The sequence below is a fragment of the Carassius auratus genome, unplaced genomic scaffold, assembly GCF_003368295.1.
Source record: "Carassius auratus strain Wakin unplaced genomic scaffold, ASM336829v1 scaf_tig00216017, whole genome shotgun sequence".
Taxonomy (NCBI): domain Eukaryota; kingdom Metazoa; phylum Chordata; class Actinopteri; order Cypriniformes; family Cyprinidae; genus Carassius; species Carassius auratus.
In genome coordinates this window covers 27,501-51,495 of record NW_020528364.1, presented here as the reverse complement: position 1 = coordinate 51,495, position 23,995 = coordinate 27,501, and the positions used below count along the sequence as shown (strand labels likewise).

At 38.9% G+C, this 23,995-nt stretch overlaps 19 non-coding genes and 7 pseudogenes across 19 annotated transcripts; all 26 read right to left on the bottom strand.

Annotated features, from left to right (window-relative positions):
* On the bottom strand, positions 1 to 119 carry LOC113096745 (5S ribosomal RNA). The gene has a single exon (XR_003288601.1). It is a non-coding gene; the product is annotated as a 5S ribosomal RNA (ribosomal RNA).
* Positions 120 to 493: 374 nt separating this feature from the next.
* On the bottom strand, positions 494 to 612 carry LOC113096732 (5S ribosomal RNA). Its single transcript, XR_003288588.1, has one exon. It is a non-coding gene; the product is annotated as a 5S ribosomal RNA (ribosomal RNA).
* Positions 613 to 969: 357 nt separating this feature from the next.
* On the bottom strand, positions 970 to 1,088 carry LOC113096808 (uncharacterized; annotated as a pseudogene).
* Positions 1,089 to 1,586: 498 nt separating this feature from the next.
* On the bottom strand, positions 1,587 to 1,705 carry LOC113096744 (5S ribosomal RNA). The gene has a single exon (XR_003288600.1). It is a non-coding gene; the product is annotated as a 5S ribosomal RNA (ribosomal RNA).
* Positions 1,706 to 2,078: 373 nt separating this feature from the next.
* LOC113096769 (5S ribosomal RNA) lies at positions 2,079 to 2,197 on the bottom strand. Its single transcript, XR_003288625.1, has one exon. It is a non-coding gene; the product is annotated as a 5S ribosomal RNA (ribosomal RNA).
* A 359-nt stretch (positions 2,198 to 2,556) lies between these two features.
* LOC113096832 (uncharacterized) lies at positions 2,557 to 2,675 on the bottom strand (annotated as a pseudogene).
* Positions 2,676 to 3,173: 498 nt separating this feature from the next.
* LOC113096743 (5S ribosomal RNA) lies at positions 3,174 to 3,292 on the bottom strand. The gene has a single exon (XR_003288599.1). It is a non-coding gene; the product is annotated as a 5S ribosomal RNA (ribosomal RNA).
* Positions 3,293 to 3,666: 374 nt separating this feature from the next.
* LOC113096731 (5S ribosomal RNA) lies at positions 3,667 to 3,785 on the bottom strand. Its single transcript, XR_003288587.1, has one exon. It is a non-coding gene; the product is annotated as a 5S ribosomal RNA (ribosomal RNA).
* A 360-nt stretch (positions 3,786 to 4,145) lies between these two features.
* On the bottom strand, positions 4,146 to 4,264 carry LOC113096807 (uncharacterized; annotated as a pseudogene).
* Positions 4,265 to 4,760: 496 nt separating this feature from the next.
* On the bottom strand, positions 4,761 to 4,879 carry LOC113096802 (5S ribosomal RNA). Its single transcript, XR_003288656.1, has one exon. It is a non-coding gene; the product is annotated as a 5S ribosomal RNA (ribosomal RNA).
* Positions 4,880 to 5,380: 501 nt separating this feature from the next.
* LOC113096728 (5S ribosomal RNA) lies at positions 5,381 to 5,499 on the bottom strand. Its single transcript, XR_003288585.1, has one exon. It is a non-coding gene; the product is annotated as a 5S ribosomal RNA (ribosomal RNA).
* Positions 5,500 to 5,861: 362 nt separating this feature from the next.
* On the bottom strand, positions 5,862 to 5,980 carry LOC113096806 (uncharacterized; annotated as a pseudogene).
* Positions 5,981 to 6,481: 501 nt separating this feature from the next.
* LOC113096760 (5S ribosomal RNA) lies at positions 6,482 to 6,600 on the bottom strand. The gene has a single exon (XR_003288616.1). It is a non-coding gene; the product is annotated as a 5S ribosomal RNA (ribosomal RNA).
* A 363-nt stretch (positions 6,601 to 6,963) lies between these two features.
* On the bottom strand, positions 6,964 to 7,082 carry LOC113096801 (5S ribosomal RNA). Its single transcript, XR_003288655.1, has one exon. It is a non-coding gene; the product is annotated as a 5S ribosomal RNA (ribosomal RNA).
* A 503-nt stretch (positions 7,083 to 7,585) lies between these two features.
* On the bottom strand, positions 7,586 to 7,704 carry LOC113096805 (uncharacterized; annotated as a pseudogene).
* Positions 7,705 to 8,203: 499 nt separating this feature from the next.
* Positions 8,204 to 8,322, bottom strand: LOC113096720 (5S ribosomal RNA). The gene has a single exon (XR_003288577.1). It is a non-coding gene; the product is annotated as a 5S ribosomal RNA (ribosomal RNA).
* Positions 8,323 to 8,685: 363 nt separating this feature from the next.
* LOC113096719 (5S ribosomal RNA) lies at positions 8,686 to 8,804 on the bottom strand. Its single transcript, XR_003288576.1, has one exon. It is a non-coding gene; the product is annotated as a 5S ribosomal RNA (ribosomal RNA).
* Positions 8,805 to 9,162: 358 nt separating this feature from the next.
* LOC113096800 (5S ribosomal RNA) lies at positions 9,163 to 9,281 on the bottom strand. Its single transcript, XR_003288654.1, has one exon. It is a non-coding gene; the product is annotated as a 5S ribosomal RNA (ribosomal RNA).
* A 501-nt stretch (positions 9,282 to 9,782) lies between these two features.
* Positions 9,783 to 9,901, bottom strand: LOC113096742 (5S ribosomal RNA). Its single transcript, XR_003288598.1, has one exon. It is a non-coding gene; the product is annotated as a 5S ribosomal RNA (ribosomal RNA).
* Positions 9,902 to 10,277: 376 nt separating this feature from the next.
* Positions 10,278 to 10,396, bottom strand: LOC113096751 (5S ribosomal RNA). The gene has a single exon (XR_003288607.1). It is a non-coding gene; the product is annotated as a 5S ribosomal RNA (ribosomal RNA).
* A 363-nt stretch (positions 10,397 to 10,759) lies between these two features.
* LOC113096779 (5S ribosomal RNA) lies at positions 10,760 to 10,878 on the bottom strand. The gene has a single exon (XR_003288635.1). It is a non-coding gene; the product is annotated as a 5S ribosomal RNA (ribosomal RNA).
* Positions 10,879 to 21,048: 10,170 nt separating this feature from the next.
* On the bottom strand, positions 21,049 to 21,167 carry LOC113096773 (5S ribosomal RNA). The gene has a single exon (XR_003288629.1). It is a non-coding gene; the product is annotated as a 5S ribosomal RNA (ribosomal RNA).
* Positions 21,168 to 21,807: 640 nt separating this feature from the next.
* LOC113096841 (uncharacterized) lies at positions 21,808 to 21,926 on the bottom strand (annotated as a pseudogene).
* Positions 21,927 to 22,424: 498 nt separating this feature from the next.
* Positions 22,425 to 22,543, bottom strand: LOC113096750 (5S ribosomal RNA). Its single transcript, XR_003288606.1, has one exon. It is a non-coding gene; the product is annotated as a 5S ribosomal RNA (ribosomal RNA).
* A 370-nt stretch (positions 22,544 to 22,913) lies between these two features.
* LOC113096764 (5S ribosomal RNA) lies at positions 22,914 to 23,032 on the bottom strand. Its single transcript, XR_003288620.1, has one exon. It is a non-coding gene; the product is annotated as a 5S ribosomal RNA (ribosomal RNA).
* Positions 23,033 to 23,390: 358 nt separating this feature from the next.
* On the bottom strand, positions 23,391 to 23,509 carry LOC113096831 (uncharacterized; annotated as a pseudogene).
* Positions 23,510 to 23,995: the final 486 nt, after the last annotated feature.

Sequence of the window (23,995 nt, the reverse complement as noted above, 5' to 3'; positions counted from 1 at the left end):
AGCTTACAGCACCTGGTATTCCCAGGCGGTCTCCCATCCAAGTACTAACCAGGTCCAAACCTGCTTAGCTTCCGAGAGCAGACGAGATCGGGCATAGCCAGGTTGGTATGGCCGTAAGCGAAGACTGCTGCAAAGAGAGGGCTATTTAAAGACCAGCCCATCTAATCGTCAGTACATTATATAAGTAGGAAAGAAAACCCAAAAGCTTAAAGCACCTGGTATTCCTAGGCAATCTCTCATCCAAGTACTAACCAGACCTAAACCTGGTAAGATTCAGAGATCGGGCATTGACTCTTTTTTTTTTTTGTTTTTTTTTTTTTGCAAGATTATTATATAAATCGTGAAATTTTCCAAAAAGTTTAAAGCACCTGGTATTCCCAGGCAGTCTCCCATCCATGTACTAACCAGGCCCAAACCTGCTAATATTCAGAGATCGGGCATTGACTCTATTTTTTGGCAAAATTATTATATACTAAGTGAAAAGTTTCCAAAAAGCTTACAGCACCTGGTATTCCTAGGCGGTCTCCCATCCAAGTACTAACCAGGCCCAAACCTGCTTAGCTTCCGAGAGCAGACGAGATCGGGCATAACCAGGTTGGTATGGCCGTAAGCGAAGACTGCTGCAAAGAGAGGGCTATTTAAAGACCAGCCCATCTAATCGTCAGTACATTATATAAGTAGGAAAGAAAACCCAAAAGCTTAAAGCACCATTCCTAGGCAGTCTCTCATCCAAGTACTAACCAGACCTAAGCCTGGTAAGATTCAGAGATCGGGCATTGACTCTTTTTTTTTTTTTGCAAGATTATTATATAAATCGTGAAATTTTCCAAAAAGTTTAAAGCACCTGGTATTCCCAGGCAGTCTCCCATCCATGTACTAACCAGGCCCAAACCTGCTAATATTCAGAGATCGGCCATTGACTCTATTTTTTGGCAAAATTATTATATACTAAGTGAAAAGTTTCCAAAAAGCTTACAGCACCTGGTATTCTCAGGCGGTCTCCCATCCAAGTACTAACTAGGCCCAAACCTGCTTAGCTTCGGAGAGCAGACGAGACCGGGCATAGCCAGGTTGGTATGGCTGTAAGCGAAAAATGCTGCAAATAGAGGGCTATTTAAAGAGCAGCCCATCTAATCGCCAGTATATTATATAAGTAGGAAAGAAAACCCAAAAGCTTAAAGCACCTGGTATTCCTAGGCAGTCTCTCATCCAAGTACTAACCAGACCTAAGCCTGGTAAGATTCAGAGATCGGGCATTGACTCTTTTTTTTTTGCAAGATTATTATATAAATCGTGAAATTTTCCAAAAAGTTTACAGCACCTGGTATTCCCAGGCAGTCTCCCATCCATGTACTAACCAGGCCCAAACCTGCTAATATTCAGAGATCGGGCATTGACTTTTTTTTTTTTTTTGCAAGATTATTATATAAATCGTGAAATTTTCCAAAAAGTTTAAAGCACCTGGTATTCCCAGGCAGTCTCCCATCCATGTACTAACCAGGCCCAAACCTGCTAATATTCAGAGATCGAGCATTGACTCTATTTTTTGGCAAAATTATTATATACTAAGTGAAAAGTTTCCAAAAAGCTTACAGCACCTGGTATTCCCAGGCGGTCTCCCATCCAAGTACTAACCAGGTCCAAACCTGCTTAGCTTCCGAGAGCAGACGAGATCGGGCATAGCCAGGTTGGTATGGCCGTAAGCGAAGACTGCTGCAAAGAGAGGGCTATTTAAAGACCAGCCCATCTAATCGTCAGTACATTATATAAGTAGGAAAGAAAACCCAAAAGCTTAAAGCACCTGGTATTCCTAGGCAATCTCTCATCCAAGTACTAACCAGACCTAAACCTGGTAAGATTCAGAGATCGGGCATTGACTCTTTTTTTTTTTTGTTTTTTTTTTTTTGCAAGATTATTATATAAATCGTGAAATTTTCCAAAAAGTTTAAAGCACCTGGTATTCCCAGGCAGTCTCCCATCCATGTACTAACCAGGCCCAAACCTGCTAATATTCAGAGATCGGGCATTGACTCTATTTTTGGCAAAATTATTATATACTAAGTGAAAAGTTTCCAAAAAGCTTACAGCACCTGGTATTCCTAGGCGGTCTCCCATCCAAGTACTAACCAGGCCCAAACCTGCTTAGCTTCCGAGAGCAGACTAGATCGGGCATAACCAGGTTGGTATGGCCGTAAGCGAAGACTGCTGCAAAGAGAGGGCTATTTAAAGACCAGCCCATCTAATCGTCAGTACATTATATAAGTAGGAAAGAAAACCCAAAAGCTTAAAGCACCTGGTATTCCTAGGCAGTCTCTCATCCAAGTACTAACCAGACCTAAGCCTGGTAAGATTCAGAGATCGGGCATTGACTCTTTTTTTTTTTGCAAGATTATTATATAAATCGTGAAATTTTCCAAAAAGTTTAAAGCACCTGGTATTCCCAGGCAGTCTCCCATCCATGTACTAACCAGGCCCAAACCTGCTAATATTCAGAGATCGGCCATTGACTCTATTTTTTGGCAAAATTATTATATACTAAGTGAAAAGTTTCCAAAAAGCTTACAGCACCTGGTATTCCCAGGCGGTCTCCCATCCAAGAACTAACCAGGCCCAAACCTGCTGAGCTTCGGAGAGCAGACGAGACCGGGCATAGCCAGGTTGGTATGGCTGTAAGCGAAAAATGCTGCAAAGAGAGGGCTATTTAAAGAGCAGCCCATCTAATCGCCAGTATATTATATAAGTAGGAAAGAAAACCCAAAAGCTTAAAGCACCTGGTATTCCTAGGCAGTCTCTCATCCAAGTACTAACCAGACCTAAGCCTGGTAAGATTCAGAGATCGGGCATTGACTCTTTTTTTTTTTGCAAGATTATTATATAAATCGTGAATTTTTCCAAAAAGTTTAAAGCACCTGGTATTCCCAGGCAGTCTCCCATCCATGTACTAACCAGGCCCAAACCTGCTAATATTCAGAGATCGGGCATTGACTTTTTTTTTTTTTTGCAAGATTATTATATAAATCGTGAAATTTTCCAAAAAGTTTAAAGCACCTGGTATTCCCAGGCAGTCTCCCATCCATGTACTAACCAGGCCCAAACCTGCTAATATTCAGAGATCAAGCATTGACTCTATTTTTTGGCAAAATTATTATATACTAAGTGAAAAGTTTCCAAAAAGCTTACAGCACCTGGTATTCCCAGGCGGTCTCCCATCCAAGTACTAACCAGGTCCAAACCTGCTTAGCTTCCGAGAGCAGACGAGATCGGGCATAGCCAGGTTGGTATGGCCGTAAGCGAAGACTGCTGCAAAGAGAGGGCTATTTAAAGACCAGCCCATCTAATCGTCAGTACATTATATAAGTAGGAAAGAAAACCCAAAAGCTTAAAGCACCTGGTATTCCTAGGCAATCTCTCATCCAAGTACTAACCAGACCTAAACCTGGTAAGATTCAGAGATCGGGCATTGACTCTTTTTTTTTTTTGTTTTTTTTTTTTTGCAAGATTATTATATAAATCGTGAAATTTTCTAAAAAGTTTAAAGCACCTGGTATTCCCAGGCAGTCTCCCATCCATGTACTAACCAGGCCCAAACCTGCTAATATTCAGAGATCGGGCATTGACTCTATTTTTTGGCAAAATTATTATATACTAAGTGAAAAGTTTCCAAAAAGCTTACAGCACCTGGTATTCCTAGGCGGTCTCCCATCCAAGTACTAACCAGGCCCAAACCTGCTTAGCTTCCGAGAGCAGACGAGATCGGGCATAACCAGGTTGGTATGGCCGTAAGCGAAGACTGCTGCAAAGAGAGGGCTATTTAAAGACCAGCCCATCTAATCGTCAGTACATTATATAAGTAGGAAAGAAAACCCAAAAGCTTAAAGCACCTGGTATTCCTAGGCAGTCTCTCATCCAAGTACTAACCAGACCTAAGCCTGGTAAGATTCAGAGATCGGGCATTGACTCTTTTTTTTTTTTGCAAGATTATTATATAAATCGTGAAATTTTCCAAAAAGTTTAAAGCACCTGGTATTCCCAGGCAGTCTCCCATCCATGTACTAACCAGGCCCAAACCTGCTAATATTCAGAGATCGGCCATTGACTCTATTTTTTGGCAAAATTATTATATACTAAGTGAAAAGTTTCCAAAAAGCTTACAGCACCTGGTATTCTCAGGCGGTCTCCCATCCAAGTACTAACTAGGCCCAAACCTGCTTAGCTTCGGAGAGCAGACGAGACCGGGCATAGCCAGGTTGGTATGGCTGTAAGCGAAAAATGCTGCAAAGAGAGGGCTATTTAAAGAGCAGCCCATCTAATCGCCAGTATATTATATAAGTAGGAAAGAAAACCCAAAAGCTTAAAGCACCTGGTATTCCTAGGCAGTCTCTCATCCAAGTACTAACCAGACCTAAGCCTGGTAAGATTCAGAGATCGGGCATTGACTCTTTTTTTTTGCAAGATTATTATATAAATCGTGAAATTTTCCAAAAAGTTTAAAGCACCTGGTATTCCCAGGCAGTCTCCCATCCATGTACTAACCAGGCCCAAACCTGCTAATATTCAGAGATCGGGCATTGACTTTTTTTTTTTTTTGCAAGATTATTATATAAATCGTGAAATTTTCCAAAAAGTTTAAAGCACCTGGTATTCCCAGGCAGTCTCCCATCCATGTACTAACCAGGCCCAAACCTGCTAATATTCAGAGATCGAGCATTGACTCTATTTTTTGGCAAAATTATTATATACTAAGTGAAAAGTTTCCAAAAAGCTTACAGCACCTGGTATTCCCAGGCGGTCTCCCATCCAAGAACTAACCAGGCCCAAACCTGCTTAGCTTCGGAGAGCAGACGAGACCGGGCATAGCCAGGTTGGTATGGCTGTAAGCGAAAAATGCTGCAAAGAGAGGGCTATTTAAAGAGCAGCCCATCTAATCGCCAGTATATTATATAAGTAGGAAAGAAAACCCAAAAGCTTAAAGCACCTGGTATTCCTAGGCAGTCTCTCATCCAAGTACTAACCAGACCTAAGCCTGGTAAGATTCAGAGATCGGGCATTGACTCTTTTTTTTTTTGCAAGATTATTATATAAATCGTGAAATTTTCCAAAAAGTTTAAAGCACCTGGTATTCCCAGGCAGTCTCCCATCCATGTACTAACCAGGCCCAAACCTGCTAATATTCAGAGATCGGGCATTGACTTTTTTTTTTTTTTTTTGCAAGATTATTATATAAATCGTGAAATTTTCCAAAAAGTTTAAAGCACCTGGTATTCCCAGGCAGTCTCCCATCCATGTACTAACCAGGCCCAAACCTGCTAATATTCAGAGATCGGGCATTGACTCTATTTTTTGGCAAAATTATTATATACTAAGTGAAAAGTTTCCAAAAAGCTTACAGCACCTGGTATTCCTAGGCGGTCTCCCATCCAAGTACTAACCAGGCCCAAACCTGCTTAGCTTCCGAGAGCAGACGAGATCGGGCATAACCAGGTTGGTATGGCCGTAAGCGAAGACTGCTGCAAAGAGAGGGCTATTTAAAGACCAGCCCATCTAATCGTCAGTACATTATATAAGTAGGAAAGAAAACCCAAAAGCTTAAAGCACCTGGTATTCCTAGGCAGTCTCTCATCCAAGTACTAACCAGACCTAAGCCTGGTAAGATTCAGAGATCGGGCATTGACTCTTTTTTTTTTTTTTGCAAGATTATTATATAAATCGTGAAATTTTCCAAAAAGTTTAAAGCACCTGGTATTCCCAGGCAGTCTCCCATCCATGTACTAACCAGGCCCAAACCTGCTAATATTCAGAGATCGGCCATTGACTCTATTTTTTGGCAAAATTATTATATACTAAGTGAAAAGTTTCCAAAAAGCTTACAGCACCTGGTATTCTCAGGCGGTCTCCCATCCAAGTACTAACTAGGCCCAAACCTGCTTAGCTTCGGAGAGCAGACGAGACCGGGCATAGCCAGGTTGGTATGGCTGTAAGCGAAAAATGCTGCAAATAGAGGGCTATTTAAAGAGCAGCCCATCTAATCGCCAGTATATTATATAAGTAGGAAAGAAAACCCAAAAGCTTAAAGCACCTGGTATTCCTAGGCAGTCTCTCATCCAAGTACTAACCAGACCTAAGCCTGGTAAGATTCAGAGATCGGGCATTGACTTTTTTTTTTTTTTTGCAAGATTATTATATAAATCGTGAAATTTTCCAAAAAGTTTACAGCACCTGGTATTCCCAGGCAGTCTCCCATCCATGTACTAACCAGGCCCAAACCTGCTAATATTCAGAGATCGGGCATTGACTTTTTTTTTTTTTTTGCAAGATTATTATATAAATCGTGAAATTTTCCAAAAAGTTTAAAGCACCTGGTATTCCCAGGCAGTCTCCCATCCATGTACTAACCAGGCCCAAACCTGCTAATATTCAGAGATCGAGCATTGACTCTATTTTTTGGCAAAATTATTATATACTAAGTGAAAAGTTTCCAAAAAGCTTACAGCACCTGGTATTCCCAGGCGGTCTCCCATCCAAGTACTAACCAGGCCCAAACCTGCTTAGCTTCCGGGAGCAGACGAGATCGGGCATAGCCAGGTTGGTATGGCTGTAAGCGAAAAATGCTGCAAAGAGAGGGCTATTTAAAGAGCAGCCCATCTAATCGCCAGTATATTATATAAGTAGGAAAGAAAACCCAAAAGCTTAAAGCACCTGGTATTCCTAGGCAGTCTCTCATCCAAGTACCAACCAGACCTAAACCTGGTAAGATTCAGAGATCGGGCATTGACTCTTTTTTTTTTTTTTTGCAAGATTATTATATAAATCGTGAAATTTTCCAAAAAGTTTAAAGCACCTGGTATTCCCAGGCAGAATCCCATCCATGTACTAACCAGGCCCAAACCTGCTAATATTCAGAGATCGGGCATTGACTCTATTTTTTGGCAAAATTATTATATACTAAGTGAAAAGTTTCCAAAAAGCTTACAGCACCTGGTATTCCCAGGCGGTCTCCCATCCAAGAACTAACCAGGCCCAAACCTGCTTAGCTTCGGAGAGCAGACGAGACCGGGCATAGCCAGGTTGGTATGGCTGTAAGCGAAAAATGCTGCAAAGAGAGGGCTATTTAAAGAGCAGCCCATCTAATCGCCAGTATATTATATAAGTAGGAAAGAAAACCCAAAAGCTTAAAGCACCTGGTATTCCTAGGCAGTCTCTCATCCAAGTACTAACCAGACCTAAGCCTGGTAAGATTCAGAGATCGGGCATTGACTCTTTTTTTTTTTTTGCAAGATTATTATATAAATCGTGAAATTTTCCAAAAAGTTTAAAGCACCTGGTATTCCCAGGCAGTCTCCCATCCATGTACTAACCAGGCCCAAACCTGCTAATATTCAGAGATCGGGCATTGACTTTTTTTTTTTTTTTTTGCAAGATTATTATATAAATCGTGAAATTTTCCAAAAAGTTTAAAGCACCTGGTATTCCCAGGCAGTCTCCCATCCATGTACTAACCAGGCCCAAACCTGCTAATATTCAGAGATCGGCCATTGACTCTATTTTTTGGCAAAATTATTATATACTAAGTGAAAAGTTTCCAAAAAGCTTACAGCACCTGGTATTCTCAGGCGGTCTCCCATCCAAGTACTAACTAGGCCCAAACCTGCTTAGCTTCGGAGAGCAGACGAGACCGGGCATAGCCAGGTTGGTATGGCTGTAAGCGAAAAAATGCTGCAAATAGAGGGCTATTTAAAGAGCAGCCCATCTAATCGCCAGTATATTATATAAGTAGGAAAGAAAACCCAAAAGCTTAAAGCACCTGGTATTCCTAGGCAGTCTCTCATCCAAGTACTAACCAGACCTAAGCCTGGTAAGATTCAGAGATCGGGCATTGACTCTTTTTTTTTTGCAAGATTATTATATAAATCGTGAAATTTTCCAAAAAGTTTAAAGCACCTGGTATTCCCAGGCAGTCTCCCATCCATGTACTAACCAGGCCCAAACCTGCTCATATTCAGAGATCGGGCATTGACTTTTTTTTTTTTTTTGCAAGATTATTATATAAATCGTGAAATTTTCCAAAAAGTTTAAAGCACCTGGTATTCCCAGGCAGTCTCCCATCCATGTACTAACCAGGCCCAAACCTGCTAATATTCAGAGATCGAGCATTGACTCTATTTTTTGGCAAAATTATTATATACTAAGTGAAAAGTTTCCAAAAAGCTTACAGCACCTGGTATTCCCAGGCGGTCTCCCATCCAAGTACTAACCAGGCCCAAACCTGCTTAGCTTCCGAGAGCAGACGAGATCGGGCATAGCCAGGTTGGTATGGCTGTAAGCGAAAAATGCTACAAAGAGAGGGCTATTTAAAGAGCAGCCCATCTAATCGCCAGTATATTATATAAGTAGGAAAGAAAACCCAAAAGCTTAAAGCACCTGGTATTCCTAGGCAGTCTCTCATCCAAGTACCAACCAGACCTAAACCTGGTAAGATTCAGAGATCGGGCATTGACTCTTTTTTTTTTTTTTTGCAAGATTATTATATAAATCGTGAAATTTTCCAAAAAGTTTAAAGCACCTGGTATTCCCAGGCAGAATCCCATCCATGTACTAACCAGGCCCAAACCTGCTAATATTCAGAGATCGGGCATTGACTCTATTTTTTGGCAAAATTATTATATACTAAGTGAAAAGTTTCCAAAAAGCTTACAGCACCTGGTATTCCCAGGCGGTCTCCCATCCAAGTACTAACCAGGCCCAAACCTGCTTAGCTTCCGAGAGCAGACGAGATCGGGCATAGCCAGGTTGGTATGGCTGTAAGCGAAAAATGCTGCAAAGAGAGGGCTATTTAAAGAGCAGCCCATCTAATCGCCAGTATATTATATAAGTAGGAAAGAAAACCCAAAAGCTTAAAGCACCTGGTATTCCTAGGCAGTCTCTCATCCAAGTACCAACCAGACCTAAACCTGGTAAGATTCAGAGATCGGGCATTGGCTCTTTTTTTTTTGCAAGATTATTATATAAATCGTGAAATTTTCCAAAAAGTTTAAAGCACCTGGTATTCCCAGGCAGAATCCCATCCATGTACTAACCAGGCCCAAACCTGCTAATATTCAGAGATCGGGCATTGACTCTATTTTTTGGCAAAATTATTATATACTAAGTGAAAAGTTTCCAAAAAGCTTACAGCACCTGGTATTCCCAGGCGGTCTCCCATCCAAGAACTAACCAGGCCCAAACCTGCTTAGCTTCGGAGAGCAGACGAGACCGGGCATAGCCAGGTTGGTATGGCTGTAAGCGAAAAATGCTGCAAAGAGAGGGCTATTTAAAGAGCAGCCCATCTAATCGCCAGTATATTATATAAGTAGGAAAGAAAACCCAAAAGCTTAAAGCACCTGGTATTCCTAGGCAGTCTCTCATCCAAGTACTAACCAGACCTAAGCCTGGTAAGATTCAGAGATCGGGCATTGACTCTTTTTTTTTTTGCAAGATTATTATATAAATCGTGAAATTTTCCAAAAAGTTTAAAGCACCTGGTATTCCCAGGCAGTCTCCCATCCATGTACTAACCAGGCCCAAACCTGCTAATATTCAGAGATCGGGCATTGACTTTTTTTTTTTTTTTTTGCAAGATTATTATATAAATCGTGAAATTTTCCAAAAAGTTTAAAGCACCTGGTATTCCCAGGCAGTCTCCCATCCATGTACTAACCAGGCCCAAACCTGCTAATATTCAGAGATCGAGCATTGACTCTATTTTTTGGCAAAATTATTATATACTAAGTGAAAAGTTTCCAAAAAGCTTACAGCACCTGGTATTCCCAGGCGGTCTCCCATCCAAGTACTAACCAGGTCCAAACCTGCTTAGCTTCCGAGAGCAGACGAGATCGGGCATAGCCAGGTTGGTATGGCCGTAAGCGAAGACTGCTGCAAAGAGAGGGCTATTTAAAGACCAGCCCATCTAATCGTCAGTACATTATATAAGTAGGAAAGAAAACCCAAAAGCTTAAAGCACCTGGTATTCCTAGGCAATCTCTCATCCAAGTACTAACCAGACCTAAACCTGGTAAGATTCAGAGATCGGGCATTGACTCTTTTTTTTTTTTTTTTTTTTTTTTTTTTGCAAGATTATTATATAAATCGTGAAATTTTCCAAAAAGTTTAAAGCACCTGGTATTCCCAGGCAGTCTCCCATCCATGTACTAACCAGGCCCAAACCTGCTAATATTCAGAGATCGGGCATTGACTCTATTTTTTGGCAAAATTATTATATACTAAGTGAAAAGTTTCCAAAAAGCTTACAGCACCTGGTATTCCCAGGCGGTCTCCCATCCAAGTACTAACCAGGCCCAAACCTGCTTAGCTTCGGAGAGCAGACGAGATCGGGCATAACCAGGTTGGTATGGCCGTAAGCGAAGACTGCTGCAAAGAGAGGGCTATTTAAAGACCAGCCCATCTAATCGTCAGTACATTATATAAGTAGGAAAGAAAACCCAAAAGCTTAAAGCACCTGGTATTCCTAGGCAGTCTCTCATCCAAGTACTAACCAGACCTAAACCTGCTAAGATTCAGAGATCGGGCATTGACTCTTTTTTTTTTTTTTTTGCAAGATTATTATATAAATCGTGAAATTTTCCAAAGAGTTTAAAGCACCTGGTATTCCCAGGCAGTCTCCCATCCATGTACTAACAGGCCCAAACCTGCTAATATTCAGAGATCGGGCATTGACTCTATTTTTTGGCAAAATTATTATATACTAAGTGAAAAGTTTCCAAAAAGCTTACAGCACCTGGTATTCCCAGGCGGTCTCCCATCCAAGTACTAACTAGGCCCAAACCTGCTTAGCTTCGGAGAGCAGACGAGATCGGGCATAGCCAGGTTGGTATGGCCGTAAGCGAAGACTGTTGCAAAGAGAGGGTTATTTAAAGACCAGCCCATCTAATCGCCAGTACATTATATAAGTAGGAAAGAAAACCCAAAAGCTTAAAGCACCTGGTATTCCTAAGCAGTCTCTCATCCAAGTACTAACCAGACCTAAGCCTGGTAAGATTCAGAGATCGGGCATTGACTCTTTTTTTTTTTTTTTTTTTTTTTTTTTGCAAGATTATTATATAAATCGTGAAATTTTCCAAAAAGTTTAAAGCACCTGGTATTCCCAGGCAGTCTCCCATCCATGTACTAACCAGGCCCAAACCTGCTAATATTCAGAGATCGGGCATTGACTTTTTTATTTTTTATTTTGGCAAGATTATTATATAAATCTTGAAATTTTCCAAAAAGTTTAAAGCACCTGGTATTCCCAGGCAGTCTCCCATCCATGTACTTACCAGGCCCAAACCTGCTAATATTCAGAGATCGGGCATTGACTCTATTTTTTGTCAAAATTATTATATACTAAGTGAAAAGTTTCCAAAAAGCTTACAGCACCTGGTATTCCCAGGCGGTCTCCCATCCAAGTACTAACCAGGCCCAAACCTGCTAATATTCAGAGATCGGGCATTGACTTTTTTTTTTTTTTTTTTGGCAAGATTATTATATAAATCTTGAAATTTTCCAAAAAGTTTAAAGCACCTGGTATTCCCAGGCAGTCTCCCATCCATGTACTTACCAGGCCCAAACCTGCTAATATTCAGAGATCGGGCATTGACTCTATTTTTTGTCAAAATTATTATATACTAAGTGAAAAGTTTCCAAAAAGCTTACAGCACCTGGTATTCCCAGGCGGTCTCCCATCCAAGTACTAACCAGGCCCAAACCTGCTTAGCTTCCGAGAGCAGACGAGATCGGGCATAGCCTTTTTTTTTTTTTTTTTTTTTTTTTTTTTTATTGAAGAAATTAATCAATTCAAACATACATATCAATTATTCACATACAAAAATACATAAGATTATTTCTTTGACATACAAAACTCCTAATTTGAATTGACAGACATCTTACATACATTTAAAAAGAAGTCATTAAATATTTTAATCTTTTAAAAATGACAATTCAATCCCCAGCTCTTTGAAAACCTTTAACACCTCCTGAGTAAAAATATTATAAAAGACATCAATCGTTTCCTCCAACTTAAAATAATAAAACAGACATTCAACATATTTTTCAACTTTTCTCCTGAACACATTCCATACATCAATTTAGTCTGTACAATTTTCCCCTTTATATTCCCCCATATTTTTTCTTCTGTTACATCATTGAACATCTGTAGCCAATATTCATTTACAACAGGTTTCTTGAAAACCACATCTCTAAAAAAACAATAAAACATTTTAACTTTACATTCTTTAAAAGCACACAATTTCCCCCCCATATTTACATACACATCTTTTCCTTGATCTTCTTCTTCCATATTTTCAATTCTCTTTATCCATTCTTTAGGTATAGCATTCTTAATTAAATCATATTTGTTTGTAATCTCTTGCCTCCTCCATCACATCCACAATGTATTGAACTGGTAAAAACCCTCTTTGAATTCATATAAAACATCTCTGACTTTCATGATTCCCACATCCCACCACTTCTTAAAAAAACCTGCTTCCCTTGATTTAAAATGCAGTTATTTAAGAATAAAGGCTGATTTAAAATGTTCTCTCTACCTTGTGGCTTAAAATGCACATTATCTAAAAATTTTCCCCATGCTCCCATCAGTTCTCTATAAAATTCTGGCATCCCCTCCGTCATCCAATTTTTTGTTTTCATCCATAAAATGTTGTCCCCCAGATTAAAATGACTACACTTGTTTAAAAAATGCCCCATTGTTCTTTCCCATGCTGCTTTATTTCCTTCGTCTAGATATTTGCTTATGATTTTCACCCTTAAACTGTTCTTTCTTTGCTCCACGTCCATTAGCCCTAGCCCCCCCTTCCCCATTACTCCTATTAAAGTGTTATATGCAATTCTCGGTGGCTTTCCTTCCCATAAAAATCTAAAAAACATTTTTTCAGCCTTTTTTCTGTCCAGAACGGCATTGAAGCCACATATAAAATATGCCATAACTTAGAAACCATTAAAACATTCAAAATTAAAACCCTCCCCTTCAAAGTTAAGGACATTAATCTCCAAAAATTTAACCTTCTCTCGATCCCTCCTAACATCTCCTCCCACATAATTCCTTCTGCTTTGGTTTCATCCCTCCCCATTAAAACACCTAAAATCTTTATTTCATTCATTTCCTTAAAATTAAAGTGCCCAGTTAAAACCTCACTTCGCCCAAATCTCATGTATACCGTTTTATCCTCATTCACTTTAGCCCCAGATCCCCTGCAAAATGATTGTACTATTTTCATCACTTCCCTTACACTCAACAAATCTTGCAGCAATAGCGTAGTATCATCAGCGTATTGAAATATTTTATTCTCTCCTCCCTCTATGCCTATTCCTTTTATTCTCCCTTCCTGTTCTACCATTAACCCAAGTGGTTCCGCAACTAAAGCATATAAAAGTGCCGACAACGGGCAGCCCTGTCTAATTGATCTTGTTAATTTAAAACACTCTGTTAAAAACCCATTACATTTAACTCTCGTTACAGCACCTTTATATAAAATCTTAACCCATTTAATAAAATTCCGTCCAAAACCAAAAGTATCCAAAACCCCAAATAAAAAATCATGCTCTACCCTGTCAAAAGCCTTCTCAAAGTCCAAACTGATTATAAAACAATCTTTCTTCTTTTCATTAATATATCTTATGGTATCTTTTATGCTCATTGTTGTATCTGCAATGTCTCTTCCTTTAATACTGTAAGCTTGGTTTGTTTGAATTATTGTGGGCATCACTTCTTTTAATCTGTTAGCTAAAATTTTTGATAAAATCTTTAAATCTGTGTTAAGCATTGTTATAGGCCTATAATTCTTTAACTCCACTTTGTCTCCTTTCCTTTTATATATCAGCTTCATTAATCCCATTCCCATCCTTTCGTTCATCTCACCTTTCCTAAAAATCTCGTCAAATACTTCTTTTAAGATAGTTGTTAAAACATCTTTAAAAACAATGTAAAACTCACTCCCCAACCCATCTATCCCTGGACTTTTCCTCTTGTTTAACCCAATTATTGCTCTTTTTATTTCTTCTTCTCTTACTTCATCATCACACTCTTGTTTATCCACTTCTCCTACTCTGGCTTTTATTTGCTTCAGTAATTCCACTTTTTCTCCTTCTTTTACCCCCTCTGTACAGAATAAGTTCTCATAATATGATTTTATTTCCTCTAAAATGTCTGCATTTTCTTCTACTATTCTCCCATTTTTGCCCCTTATTTCTTTAACCCTCTGGAGTCTAAGGGTATTTTTGGGGCCTTGAGAAGTTTTGTCATGCCCTGACATTTGTGCTTTTTTTCAGTTTCTTATAAATATCTAAATGGGTAAAGTCTAATATCACTGTAATCAGCACAAACTGGGCTATAATAATATGTGAAATGCATGCATGTACATGATTGTATTTTTGAGAAAAAAAATGTTATGCATGGTTAGTGAAAAACTAAAAATGTTAAATCACTTGAATAAGGCAATAAAACACATACATAAAATTGGTTGCCGGAAAAGTTGAGAACTGGAGCTTGTAGCCTAGAATTTTTCTTTCTGAATGATGTGAAAATCATCTTGTTTACTCACTCACAGAAAACAATATATTGATTTAAATTTTCTAAAACACTTTTTGTTGGTAAAAGTCATATGCGAGTAGGCGTCAATTATCATGAATATCATTGTGATTTACACCTGAGAAGACAAAGGCCTGCATAATGAGCTGCATAATGAGCCTCTCATTCAACTGTGCCACTCTGAGGGCAAATTTTTTGGCATCCTTTCTCTAGTCACACAATCCTTCAGAAATCCTTTTAACAATCTTATTTTCTACCAAATAAACCCCATTTATTATCATTATTATTGATATTATTAATGTTGAAAAGAGCTGATAATATTTTTCAGTTTTTTTTAGGGGGAATAAATCGAAAGAATTGCATTGTTTTGACATTTGTTAGAGTTATATCTTTTTGTCACATTTATATTATTTACATCAAGCTTTTGAATGGTATAGTATTGTATATTGTTATTGAAACTTCATAATGTTTCACTTGATTATACATTTAGTCAGGAATTATAGTTTGGAAAAAGTATTTGGAAAAAGTCTAACTAGTAAAATGTTTACACGTTATGTGAAAACTAGTACAAATAAATAAAAAGAGACTTACTCATGTTTATGATCTCTGCTGAATAAAGCGCTTCATTCTTTTTTCTGAGCAAATCCATTTCTCAAATCCTCAACCACATCACATCTTTTTGGGGTGAATTATGTCTTATTCCTCTCATCGCGAAGCAAACAGTAAAATAAAATAAAAACTTGAAGAATAGTCTCGCTGCTTTTTCTTCTGTGTGGGCGTATTCAAGCCGCGCGCTTCAGTTTGAATCTGAATAGCGCGTTAAGCGCGGGGGCGTGGTCACATTAGATATAATGAGCGGAGATATGAAAAACAGACATTGCGTTGTTTTCATATGGATTACTTTATCTCAGAATATTTGTTTTCGGCAGCACTTGTTTAGTTTAAAAGTAGACATTCCAGGCTTTCTATAGATATCTCTCTCATGTCTCTTCGTTGAGTATTCACGGAGTTACACTTCATTTTAATGAAATGTTTGTACATGACGATCAGCGGAGATAAAGACTGTAGACAGCGCACCTTGTTTGTTATCTTTATTTTATAAGTGCACAAAGGTTTTTTGTTATTATGTCTGTATCCAAAAAAAAAACTAGACCCTTTACAGATTCGATAGATGTATTGCTCTTATCTGTACGATTAAAACTGAGAGTGTAATTTAAGTTCTTTTCAGGGTTATCAGGTGAAAATGACTCAAAACGCATATATGCGTTAATCGACTCGAAAGGGTTAATCATGTCTGCTTTCCCTTTTCTTTTCTCTAGATCAAAGAAAAATTTTGTGCACTTCTCCCCCTCCACTGTATATTTTGCTTTGCTTCTTAATCTTGCAGCTTCATATTTCTCCTCTTCCATTTCCTTCAGTCTACCTTCTATTTCTTTTATTTTCTCTATGCTTTTTTCTGCCTTATCCAGTTCCTCATTTAAATTTTTTCTTAGCTCTCTTTCCTTATTTTTCTTACATTTATTAATTAATTTGCAATATGTTATTGTAAACTTTTTTACCAGATATTTCACGTTCTCCCACCACATTCGCTTATCCTCACTATACATTTCATTTTCTTTTTCCTTTTCAATTATCTCCTTTATACTTAAAACATAATCTTCATTCTTTAAAACCTCTGTATTTAAAATCCAGACTCCCGGCCCTCTTTGCACTTTACTCCAGTCTACTTTAAAAAATAAAAACTTGTGATCGCTAAAACTTGTTTCTTCATACTTAATCTTTTTTATAAAATTCTCCACATTTCTTGTACATAAAATAAAGTCTATTCTTGTTTCACACACAAACTGCCCCACTATTTGCCTCCTTGAAAATTCTTTTATCTTTTCATTTCTTTCTCTCCACACATCGATGATATCCTTTTCTCCCATTAATGCTTTTAATTATTTTCTCCCCTTGTCATTTTTAAAAACCATTCCTTCTGCCATGTCTTGTTTACTAAAAACTGTGTTAAAATCCCCTATCATTATTATTTCCGTATACTTGTTTATGATATTTCTTAAAACATAAAAAAAATCTTTCTTTTCCTTCTCCTCTGTTGGCGCATGTACATTGACTAAAATCAGTTCACGTCCTTCACAATTTACTTCAACCACCATACATTTCCCCATCTTATCTTTATACACTACCCTACTTGAATTAAAAACATCTTTCCTTATTAAAAAAGCCACTCCTCTTCCAAGCCTTCCATCCCCATTGTTATATAAAATATCCCCTTCCCATTTCTTTTTATAGTCCTCCATCACACTCTCTTTCCAATTTGTTTCTTGTAAAACAATAACATCTTCGCCTTGGCATTTTTCCTTCACTTTTTCAAATTTACCCATGTCCATCAGTCCCCTTGCATTAAAAGTAACACAACTTAAGACCATTAAAAAGAAAAATAAATACATAACAAACATTACTTTCCATCTTCTCCCTCCAACCCACTTAACACTTCATATCTGTTTACAATTTTCACTCCGCCCATTGTCATTATCTTTTTTCTAGCATTTTCCACATTTGGTTTTACCTTTAATGTTCGCCTTCTTATTTGTCCTCTCTCCTCTCTGTCTTTTTCCATGTTATCCATCCTCGTTTCTTCTCCACTGTCCATTTCTTTGTTTTGATCATCCATTCTATGTCCATCTCCGTCCATGCCATCTAAAAGATTTTTAAAACTGTCCGATATTTCCATTTCCGTCCATTGAGTGTCCTGTTCTGTTGTATGCTCCTCGTCTGCATCATTTACTTTTTCTCCTTCTTCCTCTCTGTTGCTCGCTCCTCCTTCTGTTTCTTCTTGTTGCAATCCGCCTTCCTCTTGTCCTTCATCAGTTTCTCTTTCCACCTCGCTGTTTCCTTCATGCACCTGTCCGTCCAACTGAAGTTCCATACCTCCTTCCTCTCTTTCCATCCAACATTCACATTTATTTAAAACTTCTTGACACCCTGGGCATCTGACAGCATTGCAATCTCTTGCAAAATGTCCCCTCTCCTCGCACTTCCGGCACTTAAAATCTGGGCAGTCTTTCAGCAGGTGTCCAGGGCTCATGCACAGCCTACAGGTCTTCACCTGATGGCTGTGCATCACCCTAAAATACTGCTGCCCTTCTGCTGTTTCCAGCTTTGTGCTGTATGGCAAAGATGCGACATCTTTGGGGAATCTCACTTTTAGGAACCTTGTTCCGTCTTCTATGTCAGTGCCCGGGTAACATCTTCTTTTTATCTGTGAAATGGGATTAACTCCCCATCCTTCCAATTTACCTATAATTTCTTTGTCATCAATAAAGACGGGCAGGTGCATGAAGGAAACAACATAATCTCTGTTTTGCAAATTTTTTACCTCACAGTTCACTCCTTTTATCATCAGTCCATCAATCAGTTTGTCACATGTTTCTTCTTTCTCCATTGTTAATTCATATTCTTTTCCTTGTCTTGGCCTTAGTGCCAGGATTTTCCCGTGTCCACATTGTTTTGATACAGCCTTGATGATATCCTCTGCTCTCACCTCGATCACATTCTCTACGTTCACAATCACTGTAGCCTCCTTTAGATATTTTCTCTCAAGAAATTTGTCCATCGTACCTTGGTTATTTCCATAGCCAGCTCGTAGTCGATTTCCCAGTCCAGTGACATTTACTGATCGTGTCTCTCCGCCAAATCCAGTATCGTTTGCCATCGTTTGACGAGATCGGGCATAACCAGGTTGGTATGGCCGTAAGCGAAGACTGCTGCAAAGAGAGGGCTATTTAAAGACCAGCCCATCTAATCGTCAGTACATTATATAAGTAGGAAAGAAAACCCAAAAGCTTAAAGCACCTGGTATTCCCAGGCAGTCTCCCATCCATGTACTAACCAGGCCCAAACCTGCTAATATTCAGAGATCGGGCATTGACTTTTTTTTTTTTTTTTTTGGCAAGATTATTATATAAATCGTGAAATTTTCCAAAAAGTTTAAAGCACCTGGTATTCCCAGGCAGTCTCCCATCCATGTACTTACCAGGCCCAAACCTGCTAATATTCAGAGATCGGGCATTGACTCTATTATTTGTCAAAATTATTATATACTAAGTGAAAAGTTTCCAAAAAGCTTACAGCACCTGGTATTCCCAGGCGGTCTCCCATCCAAGTACTAACCAGGCCCAAACCTGCTTAGCTTCCGAGAGCAGACGAGATCGGGCATTTTTTTTTTTTTTTTATTAACAAATTTAAAATATTTCATTAAAAACATTGTACACATTTTCCACAGAAGCATAACAAACAAAAACAATAATTATTTGCCACAGGTTTGATAAAAGCCATTTCTCTAAACACCAAACACATTTATTTCACTTTACATTCAATAAATAACCTTTTATCTCCATTTTTCTTTATGAATTACAATTAAGGCATTAGCAAACCATGATACAATGTATAAAAACATTATAATAATAAATAATAATACAAATTTAAACCAAACATTGTATTCTTAGTCTACCTCCTCCTCCTCATCTTCCCTCAACACTTGAAATTTATTCTCAAACAAATGTTTCCCCTTATTGTATTTTTCCCTAAAATGTCTTTTTTTTTCTGGCCACATTCACATTTGGTATTACCTTAAGGGTTCTCCTTCTTAATGTCACCCTTTTGTCCTTTCTATCATCCATTCTGTCCACTCCTTTCTCCTCTTCAGTTATCTCTTGCATTTCCTCCTCCTTTTCTTTTAGTCCTTGGTTCTCCATTTCCTCCAATGCCCCTTGTGTTACTTCCTGTGATGTCAATATTCCTTTGTCCATTTCTCCTTCCAGCCTTTTCTCTTCCAATTCCATTTCTTTCTCCTCTTCAGTTATCTCTTGCATTTCCTCCTCCTTTTCTTTTAATCCTTGGTTCTCCATTTCCTCCAATACCCCTTGTGTTACTTCCTGTGATGTCAATATTCCTTTGTCCATTTCTCCTTCCAGCCTTTTCTCTTCCAATTCCTTCTTATTTTCCACAATAGCCTCTTTATTCACACCATCCTCTTCCTCATTCTCTCCACCATTTTGTAATTCAGTTTCTTTTGACATTCGCCCTCCCACACCTTCTGACTCTTTATTTTGAATTTCATTCTCCATCCAACACTCACATCTTATGATCACCTTTCTGCAATCCGGGCACTTAATTGCATCGCAATCCCTTGCGTAATGACCCTGGCCATTGCACTGATGACATTTAAAATCTGGACAGTCTTTGAACACATGTCCCGGATTCATGCACAATCGACAGGTTTTAACCTGACGATCATGCATGATCCTGAAATACTGTGTTCCCTCCTCCGTATCAAACTTTGTACTGTATGGCAGAGACACTACTTCTTTAGGAAATTTCACCCTTAGGTACCTTGTACCATCCGCAATGTCTGTGCCTGGATACATTCTTCTTATGATGTCTGAAACAGGTGTTACGCCCCAATTTTGTAATTTAATTAAAATGTCAGAGTCCTCAATATAGGCTGGCAAATGTATGAAAGAAACCACATACTCCCTTGTTTTCAGTTGTCGAATCTCACACAGTTTTCCTTTTATCATTAATCCTTCATCTAATCCATCGCACGCCTCCCTGTTTATCAGTGTAATTTCATATTCTTTTACTTGCCTTGGTCTGACTGCTAGAATCTTTCCTCCTCCAATCCTTTCGTTCACTGCTTTGATAATGTCCTCTGCTCTTGCATCTCTCTGATCCGCCATGTCAACAATTACTGTAGCCTCTTTAGAGTAAATCCTCTTGTTATAATCCATTCGTCCTTGTCCATCTCGTTGTTCTTTATCCATTTCTTTGTCTGTTAGCACTCGTCTTCCTCCTGCCATGTCCACTTCTTTGCCATGTAATCCATCCATTTTTCAAAAAAAATAAAAATTTCTCCCCAGACAGCAAACTGCTGCTGGGAAGTATAAAAACTATAACAAACAAAAATCAATAAGTTGCAAAAGAAATAAATCTTTACGCAGATAAAACAAAACAAAAAACACAAGGTGAGCCTCTCTCACCTACTGCCTACTACAAACTGCCAACTCACTTCCTGTGTGGCTCACTAGCGTTGCCAGGTTGGTTTGGCCGTAAGCGAAGACTGCTGCAAAGAGAGGGCTATTTAAAGACCAGCCCATCTAATCGTCAGTACATTATATAAGTAGGAAAGAAAACCCAAAAGCTTAAAGCACCTGGTATTCCTAGGCAGTCTCTCATCCAAGTACTAACCAGACCTAAGCCTGGTAAGATTCAGAGATCGGGCATTGACTCTTTTTTTTTGCAAGATTATTATATAAATCATGAAATTTTCCAAAAAGTTTAAAGCACCTGGTATTCCCAGGCAGTCTCCCATCCATGTACTAACCAGGCCCAAACCTGCTAATATTCAGAGATCGGGCATTGACTCTATTTTTTGGCAAAATTATTATATACTAAGTGAAAAGTTTCCAAAAAGCTTACAGCACCTGGTATTCCCAGGCGGTCTCCCATCCAAGTACTAACCAGGCCCAAACCTGCTTAGCTTCGGAGAGCAGACGAGACCGGGCATAGCCAGGTTGGTATGGCTGTAAGCGAAAAATGCTGCAAAGAGAGGGCTATTTAAAGACCAGCCCATCTAATCGTCAGTACATTATATAAGTAGGAAAGAAAACCCAAAAGCTTAAAGCACCTGGTATTCCTAGGCAGTCTCTCATCCAAGTACTAACCAGACCTAAACCTGCTAAGATTCAGAGATCGGGCATTGACTCTTTTTTTTTTTTGCAAGATTATTATATAAATCGTGAAACTTTCCAAAAAGTTTAAAGCACCTGGTATTCCCAGGCAGTCTCCCATCCATGTACTAACCAGGCCCAAACCTGCTAATATTCAGAGATCGGGCATTGACTTTTTTTTTTTTTTTTCTGCAAGATTATTATATAAATCGTGAAATTTTCCAAAAAGTTTAAAGCACCTGGTATTCCCAGGCAGTATCCGATCCATGTACTAACCAGGCCCTAACCTGCTAATATTCAGAGACCGGGCATTGACTCTATTTTTTGGCAAAATTATTATATACTAAGTGAAAAGTTTCCAAAAAGCTTACAGCACCTGGTATTCCCAGGCAGTCTCCCATCCATGTACTAACCAGGCCCAAACCTGCTAATATTCAGAGATCGGCCATTGACTCTGTTTTTTGGCAAAATTATTATATACTAAGTGAAAAGTTTCCAAAAATTTTACAGCACCTGGTATTCTCAGGCGGTCTCCCATCCAAGTACTAACTAGGCCCAAACCTGCTTAGCTTTGGAGAGCAGACGAGACCGGGCATAGCCAGGTTGGTATGGCTGTAAGCGAAAAATGCTGCAAAGAGAGGGCTATTTAAAGAGCAGCCCATCTAATCGCCAGTATATTATATAAGTAGGAAAGAAAACCCAAAAGCTTAAAGCACCTGGTATTCCTAGGCAGTCTCTCATCCAAGTACTAACCAGACCTAAGCCTGGTAAGATTCAGAGATCGGGCATTGACTCTTTTTTTTTGCAAGATTATTATATAAATCGTGAAATTTTCCAAAAAGTTTAAAGCACCTGGTATTCCCAGGCAGTCTCCCATCCATGTACTAACCAGGCCCAAACTTGCTAATATTCAGAGATCGGGCATTGACTTTTTTTTTTTTTTTTGCAAGATTATTATATAAATCGTGAAATTTTCCAAAAAGTTTAAAGCACCTGGTATTCCCAGGCAGTCTCCCATCCATGTACTAACCAGGCCCAAACCTGCTAATATTCAGAGATCGAGCATTGACTCTATTTTTTGGCAAAATTATTATATACTAAGTGAAAAGTTTCCAAAAAGCTTACAGCACCTGGTATTCCCAGGCGGTCTCCCATCCAAGTACTAACCAGGTCCAAACCTGCTTAGCTTCCGAGAGCAGACGAGATCGGGCATAGCCAGGTTGGTATTGCCGTAAGCGAAGACTGCTGCAAAGAGAGGGCTATTTAAAGACCAGCCCATCTAATCGTCAGTACATTATATAAGTAGGAAAGAAAACCCAAAAGCTTAAAGCACCTGGTATTCCTAGGCAATCTCTCATCCAAGTACTAACCAGACCTAAACCTGGTAAGATTCAGAGATCGGGCATTGACTCTTTTTTTTTTTTTTTTTTTTTTGCAAGATTATTATATAAATCGTGAAATTTTCCAAAAAGTTTAAAGCACCTGGTATTCCCAGGCAGTCTCCCATCCATGTACTAACCAGGCCCAAACCTGCTAATATTCAGAGATCGGGCATTGACTCTTTTTTTTGGCAAAATTATTATATACTAAGTGAAAAGTTTCCAAAAAGCTTACAGCACCTGGTATTCCTAGGCGGTCTCCCATCCAAGTACTAACCAGGCCCAAACCTGCTTAGCTTCCGAGAGCAGACAAGATCGGGCATAACCAGGTTGGTATGGCCGTAAGCGAAGACTGCTGCAAAGAGAGGGCTATTTAAAGACCAGCCCATCTAATCGTCAGTACATTATATAAGTAGGAAAGAAAACCCAAAAGCTTAAAGCACCTGGTATTCCTAGGCAGTCTCTCATCCAAGTACTAACCAGACCTAAGCCTGGTAAGATTCAGAGATCGGGCATTGACTCTTTTTTTTTTGCAAGATTATTATATAAATCGTGAAATTTTCCAAAAAGTTTAAAGCACCTGGTATTCCCAGGCAGTCTCCCATCCATGTACTAACCAGGCCCAAACCTGCTAATATTCAGAGATCGGCCATTGACTCTATTTTTTGGCAAAATTATTATATACTAAGTGAAAAGTTTCCAAAAAGCTTACAGCCCCTGGTATTCTCAGGCGGTCTCCCATCCAAGTACTAACTAGGCCCAAACCTGCTTAGCTTCGGAGAGCAGACGAGACCGGGCATAGCCAGGTTGGTATGGCTGTAAGCGAAAAATGCTGCAAAGAGAGGGCTATTTAAAGAGCAGCCCATCTAATCGCCAGTATATTATATAAGTAGGAAAGAAAACCCAAAAGCTTAAAGCACCTGGTATTCCTAGGCAGTCTATCATCCAAGTACTAACCAGACCTAAGCCTGGTAAGATTCAGAGATCGGGCATTGACTCTTTTTTTTTTGCAAGATTATTATATAAATCGTGAAATTTTCCAAAAAGTTTAAAGCACCTGGTATTCCCAGGCAGTCTCCCATCCATGTACTAACCAGGCCCAAACCTGCTAATATTCAGAGATCGGGCATTGACTTTTTTTTTTTTTTTTTTGCAAGATTATTATATAAATCGTGAAATTTTCCAAAAAGTTTAAAGCACCTGGTATTCCCAGGCAGTCTCCCATCCATGTACTAACCAGGCCCAAACCTGCTAATATTCAGAGATCGAGCATTGACTCTATTTTTTGGCAAAATTATTATATACTAAGT